We start from the raw sequence: 7,236 nt of genomic DNA on the forward strand, positions 1-7,236 counted from the left end.
AGCTTCTCATTGGTGAATCTCCGGGGGACGGCCCTTGGGGAGCGAAGCCGGAGTGGGGATTGGAAGGGGCTGGCATCTGGCGAGGACGGATTGGGCCGAGTCAGCGCTCTCAGGAGCCAATCATGAAGGCGAGGACCGCCTCGATGGATGACGTTCATCGGGGCTCTTAAAGGGCCAGAGCAGCCCAGAGAGAGAACAACACTCTTGTAGAACATTGTATCTTACTAAGGGGGGGAGCCAAACTGATTGGTTAAACTGGGGTCACACGATCAAAAGGGCCTCAGTAGGGCCTGGGCCATGAGGCAGGCAGTGGGGTGGGGGCTGGGCCAGGTGAGGCATGAGTGAGGAGCCCAAGCTGCATAGGGTCACCCAGGGGGGCTGAGCCACACAATGGGTGTTTGTGGGGCCCAGGCTCAGTGGGAGGTGATGAACGGGGTGGGTGATGGGGCAAGCCATGGAGAGGGGCTTAAGGCAACATGGAGGGCAAGGGGTGGAGTCCATGCAAGGGGGCAGGCAAAGGGGGCAGCCCAGGTGCCATGGTGGGGCAAGATCTGAGCCATGTGGCACTTCTGAGGACTCCACGTGTGCTGGGAGCCCGCTGCGAACCCTCCCAACGATGGGATACGGCAGCCTCCCGTCACCGACCCCAAGGGGTTGTCCACGCAACAGCCGCACAGCAACGTGTAGACGCTTCCTACATCTGTTTGTGCAGTTAATCCACCTCTCCAAGAGACAGTACCTAGGTCAACAGAAGAATTCTTCCTTTGATCTAGGCACGCCTACACCGGCGGTTAGGTCAACCTAACAACAGTGCTCAGGACATGCAGTTTTTCACAGCCCTGAGCAACATAGCGAGGTTGAGCTAATTTTTAAGTGTAGACCAGCCCTAGTCCTGCCATTGGTTCCTTGTCCCCAGTTCCTTGGTTGTGACCAATTTCACTTTAAAATGTGTCAATGTAAGATAGAATTTTTAGAAATTTCCTCCAGTGAATGTGCTTGGATGTGATCAAAATTGCAATAACTAATTCGTTGATTAAATCAATAAGGAGCTGAGTTGTGACTGACCGTGCGTGACCAAATAAGCATTGTGTCACCCAAGCGACACATCCCCGCGACTGCCGGACGGTTCTGAAGGAGCTGGGACATGCCACCCTGCACCCGGAGCTTCGTTCTTGAGCAATATGCTGCCCCCAGTTTTGCCCCCACCCCACTTCCTTATTGCACATAGGGCTTGAAGAAGGAGCTGGGTTTTGTCTGGCTGCATGTGACAAAATGTGTCTCGGGTCACCCCGAGTGACTTAGCCCTGTGACCTTTATACTCTTCTACAGAGTTGAGACATAGAACTCCCTGGCATGAAGCTTCTTTGCAAAAATTTGTGGTCCCCTGTCACCCCCAAATACACACCCTTTAGTAGGGCAAGAGGAATGACAGAGAGGGCGAAGCTGTGGATCCTATGTTTGCAGGCAGAGGGACTTGGTGATTGTTGTGTTTGTTTCAGCTGTTCTCTGGGAGGGTGGTGGGACTGGGCTGGCAGTGGACCCCTGAGCTGCCAGGTGAGAGGGGTCCATCAGTGTCTGAGTGAAGGCTTTGTCACTGAAATCCGTGGGGCTTTGAGCCGAACCGGAGTTTGAAGTGTCCGAGTGGTTATTCCATCCCTGTTTTCAAGGGAGATGGGGAGGTTTCAGACTCAGGTCTGCCAGATGAAAAGGAGTGACAAATGGGATGAGTTTTGGGCGGGGGTTAGAGGGGGACTGTGGTTCCAGTTTTAGGTATGATTCTACACTAGTTAGCGGATACGGTTGGTTGTGCTGTCTTTTTCTTTTGCTGGAAGACAGCATAGATTTCTGGGGTATGAAATGCGAGCTGGTGGCTAGACTGGAGGAGAAGATGTATGATGTGGAAGGAAGCAGGAGTTGCAACATGGTGCAGCATTCGAGAAAACAGAGACTTCTTAGACAACTAGGTTACTAAATCACTGCCACAAAGGCCACAAAAGGAAAGGTAAGAATTGGAAAGAGTAGAAACCAAAGAAGCGGATTGGTAATTTATGACCACGAGGGGAAAGAGAAGCAGGAGGGATTCAAACAGGCTAAAAATATCAGGACGTTTTCAGATACTCAGCAGGTCAGCTACAGAAGAACCCATCTCTGGAGGAATGGAACAGAAAGCTACAGGGGACATACCTGATAGTTTGTCCTTGCAGTACGTAGTGAGTAGCATCACGGGAGATTCTCCAACCATCCTCAAAATGCAAACAATCAGCAGCAACAGCTCCATAGTAAGAGTGGACAGAGAACTCAGCAAAGGCCACAAGGACAGTAGGACGATGTTCTGTCTCCCTGGAGCGAAGAAATGAGACGGAATCGCAAGATTAGACCGGATTGGGAAATTTGTTACATATTGGAACCAATGACGTGGCATCACATGGAACTACACAGATTATAGAAGACTTCAGGCATCCTGGAACAAAGCAGAAGAAGAGGAATGGCCAACTGATCTTCTCAGATATCCTAACCAGTCATTGACCAAGAGAAGGCAGAAAATACTGGACAGGAACTGTTGACTGCCTGACTGGTATGAAGCTGATGGTTTTGGTTTTATTTAACATTGGGCCACATTTCGGCAAGAGAGAGAGATCTACAAATGGGATGGCCCACATGTCCCAAGTAGGGGACTAACCTACTTGGGCAGAGACTAGCTGGAGCATCTTGGAGGGCATTAACCCACCAACACAAGTGGAGGTTGCCCCGGAGGCAAATGAGGTACGAAACTCAAACTCAAAGCGTCATGAACAAATTGAACTGATGTGGCAAGAAAAGAAACGTTTCTTGTGCTTATTAACCAGTCCTGGGAGGGTAGGTGACAAGAGGAAGTCGAAATTCTCACAGTTTTTCTCGTCAATGTGTATTTCTGTAATTGGCATTACTGAAAGTGGAGGAGACCTTTCACAGGATTGGTTATAATCTGTTAGGAGGGATTAAGGATTGAGTGGGCACTCCCACAGAGTGAGTTCCTGCTTGCAGACAGATGGGGGGCTGCTATGGGGGAGTTTGACTTAGGAGACATACCCTGGAGGTATCATTCAGCCAGTAATAAAATGTCATTCCAGTTATTAAAAATTATAGGTGATAATTTGCTAACACAGAAGGTATTGCACCCAACACAAGGTAACTCTTTTTTGGTCCTCGTTATGACAGATAAAGATGAATTAATCACTGGATTGGAGGTTGCCTAGGAACCAGTGACCATCACCTGATTACATTCAACATGGCCTAACATATACTTGGTGTGACTCTGCTATAATTGCTGTGAAAATAGCCCAGCTAGATTTGCAACAGATTGGCTTCTTTCCATGCATGTTGTGGGTTTACTACCAAGGAAATCACAAATTAAAAACGGAGGTAAAGTATTTGTCAAACCAGAAACACCGGCTCCCGTCCGGGAATGGCATCTCCTCATCTCTTCATAACACAACATCCCAGGGATGTGTCCCTGGGGTTCGCCCAGGATGTGTTTTGTCACATACAGCCTGTCAAAACTCAGCTCCTTATGGTCTGATGCAGAAGTGTGGTGTGACACAGGACAGCATGCCATGCAGGTACAAAACTTCATGCCAGTGAATGGTTGGTCCCGGCTCTTTCAGAGCAGTCTGACAAAACTCCCCCCGGAGTAACGCCCACGCTCCGACGAAGTGACACCACCTACGATGCTCTCTGACCCCTACAGAGGCAGCTGCAGAAAGATAATTTCCCGGGGGAATAAAGCTCCATTGCTGGCCCCTGGTGCTCCCAGTTTTGGGGTAGCCAATAGCCATCTGAGCACTGGGCAATGTCTTAGTCTCAGGTTGCATTTCTAGGCTGTTTTATTTATTTATACAATAAAATGATTAATGATTGTTGCCTCTTTTTCCAATGCCACCTGTCAACCCAGAGCAGAGCAGTAGCGGATGGTCAAGGCCTTGCAGGTCATCTTCCCAGTGGAGGAAAAATCAGTGAGTCTGGCCCTATTCTAAGTGCATCTTGTTTACCTACGTTGTATACACCTGTCCAGGAGCAGAGGTGGGCAAACAGCAGGCAAGGATTCCTGTGTCCAGGAATCTCAGCCTTCCAGGTGACAGTTACTTCGCCTCAGAAATTGACTCCAGTTTGAGTCCAAGGCAGAGGACAAACACTCCCACTGAATCCAGTCCCCAAAATCTTTTATAACCCAAATCAGCAACACAAGCATTTCTTCAAAGACTAAACACGCACACTAGGGTCTGTGCTACACTACAGCGTCAGGGCGACACAAGGCAGTTTACATCCACCTAGCTATGGAAGCGTCTACACTTGCATTTCGCTTTCCCCAACGTCACCGCCCAGCTGCGCTGACTTAATAACTCTCCCTCCCCAAGCGGCACAGAGTCGGTTGATGCAGAGTCAGTGTAGACATGGCGTTGTTTATGTCAACCGCCACTGGCTTTCCAGAGCCTTCCCACAATGCCCCACACGGACGGCACAGTCAATCAGACAAGCGGTCATGGTGAGGACACTCACCGCTGACAAAAGGAGCGAAGCATAGACGTGCACTAAATTAGGTCGACTTAATTTTGTAGTGTAGACATGGCCTAAGAGGGAGAACTTGGAAAACTGTAACAGCGTCACCTGGTGACACCCGCCATTGTATTATAAGAATTGTAATACATTACGGCTAGGGCCTACCAAATTCAAGGCCATGAAAAAATGTGTCCCGGACTGTGAAATCTGGTCTTGTGTGTGCTTTTACCCTATACGCTACAGATTTCACGGAGGAGACCAGCATTTCTCAAATTGGGGGGCCTGACCCAAAAGCAGAGGGACGGCAAGGTTATTTTAGGGGGGGTGGCAGTATTGCCACTCTTACGTCTGAGCTGCCTTCAGAGCTGGACAGCCAGAGAGTGGCAGCTGCTGACTGAGGGCAGCGCAGAAGTAAGCGTGGCAATACCATACCAGGCCATCCTTCTGCGCTCCTGCTGGCGGCGGCTCTGCCTTCAGAACTGGGCTCCCAGCCAGCAGCCACCGCTCTCCAGCCGCCCAGCTCTGAAGGCAGCACTGCCGTCAGCAGCAGCGCAGAAGTAAGGGTAGCAGTACCACTACCCCTCTCTACAATAACCTTGCGACCCACCCACCCCCCAACTCCATTTTGGATCAGGACCTCTACAATTACAACACCGTGAAATTTCAGATTGAAATAGCTGCAATCATGACATTTACGATTTTTTAAATCCTCTGACCGTGAAATTGACCAAAATGGACCATGAATTTGGTAGGGCCCTAATTATAGCATGGCTCTGTCTAGAGGTTTAAAGGGCCACCCAAAAATGACAGGAACCTTGTCATGGAGCTGCATGCTCAGCGCTACGCCCGTTTGAAATGAAGGTTAAAGCATCAACCCTTCTGGTTAGCCCAGAGCAATTCACCAGCCAAAGCTGGAGTGAGCTTCGCTTCCAGGCACCGTGTTTCTCTCTGATCTCCTTCATCAGTTCGCAGGTGAGAGAGCTCCCAGAAGCTGACTTTTATGCCCCTCGACCCACACTCCCTTCATTCTCAAGAGCGGGTCTCCGCTGAGCTGCCCTGCCGAGAGTGTGGATCCACGACGCACTGGAGCTGGTGTGGTCTCTCTGGACCCCTTGTTGATCCGGGTTGGTTTCAACCAGTTCCTTAATGACTCTGTTCATTCCACCCGAACAGGGAGGTGACCCACACACCTGTGTCTGCCCCAGAGCAAATGTCATCCTTTCCTCCCCACTGCGTAGCAATGCAAAGTATAGGGGGAAACTGAGAACATAGGAACGTCCATACTGGGTCAGACCAAAGGTCCATCTAGCCCAGTATCCTGTTTCCCGACAGTGGCCAATGCCAGGTGCCCCAGAGGAAATGAACAGAACAGGGAATCATCAAGTGTTGCCCATTCCCAGCTTCTGGCAAACAGAGGCTAGGGACACCATCCCTGCACATCCTGGCTAATAGCCATTGATGGACCTATCCTCCATGAATTTATCTAATTCTTTTTTTAACCCTGTTATAGTCTTGGACTCACAACATCCTGTGGCAAGGAGTTCCACAGGTTGACTGTGTGTTGTATGAAGAAATACTTCCTTTTGTTTGTTTTAAACCTGCTGCCTATTCATTTCATTTGCTGACCCCTAGTTCCTGTTTTATGAGAGGGAGTAAATAACATTTCCTTATTTATTTTCTCCACACCAGTCATGATTTCATAAACCTCTGTCATATCCCCTGTGATGGTCCACACCCCTAGGGTTAGGGCAGCGTGGCCTATCGGTCACAGTCTATAAAGCAGCCCTTCGGCGCAGGGCAGCATGGCCTAGAGCCAGAGTCTATAAAGTTGGGGTACCCACAAAGAGGTGTGGTGACCCCGGTGAGGGGGCCTGGGCCCATCTGACTCCACTGGGCTCCAACTCAGGGCCCTAACAGTGGCATAGCGGCTTGCCGCTGGCTCAGTGGTGGGGTCCTACCGAAACACACTGAGGTTTCCTGGGCAGGGGGGTTCCACTCCATCACCCTCCCTGGGTCACTTCCTACCAGAGTCTGCGCTGGTGTTTCCCATGCGATGTTGGGTTCTCTGTGTTCAGCGGGGCCGGTCGTCTCCGGGGGCTCCTCAAGCCGCTGGGGCGCGGATGGGCTGCGAAAGGCTTCGATTCCTGGTGCAGTCAATGGCTGTAGCTGGCTCTCCACAGGAGCTTCCCAGGCGGGTCCTTCCGCTGCAACCTCCTATCCAGAATGAGCTGGGCTCCCTCCCTTTATACTGCTAAAACACTTGGAGCATGCCCAGTCTTGCCAGGGAGGCGGGACTTCCGCTGTCCATAATACGGACTTAACTCTGTCCAGGTCCCCCCTTAGTCGTCTCTTTTCCAAGCTGAAAAGCCGCAGTCTTATTAATCTCTCCTCACACAGCAGCCGTTCCCGACCCCTAACCATTTTTATTGCCCTTTTCTGAACCTTTTCCAATTCCAAGATATCTGTTTTGAGATGGGCGACCACATTTGCACACAGCATTCAAGATGTGGGTGTTACCACGGATTTATATAGTGGCAACATGATATTTTCTGTCTTGTTATCTGTCCCTTTCTTAACGATTCCCAATATTCTGTTCGCTTTTTTGACCTGCCGCTGCACATTGAGTGGATGTTTTCAGAGAACCGTCCACAGTGACTCCACGATCTCTTTCTTGAGTGGTAACAGCTAATTTAAATTCCA

Source organism: Gopherus flavomarginatus, chromosome 16 (assembly GCF_025201925.1).
Source record: "Gopherus flavomarginatus isolate rGopFla2 chromosome 16, rGopFla2.mat.asm, whole genome shotgun sequence".
Taxonomy (NCBI): Eukaryota; Metazoa; Chordata; order Testudines; family Testudinidae; genus Gopherus; species Gopherus flavomarginatus.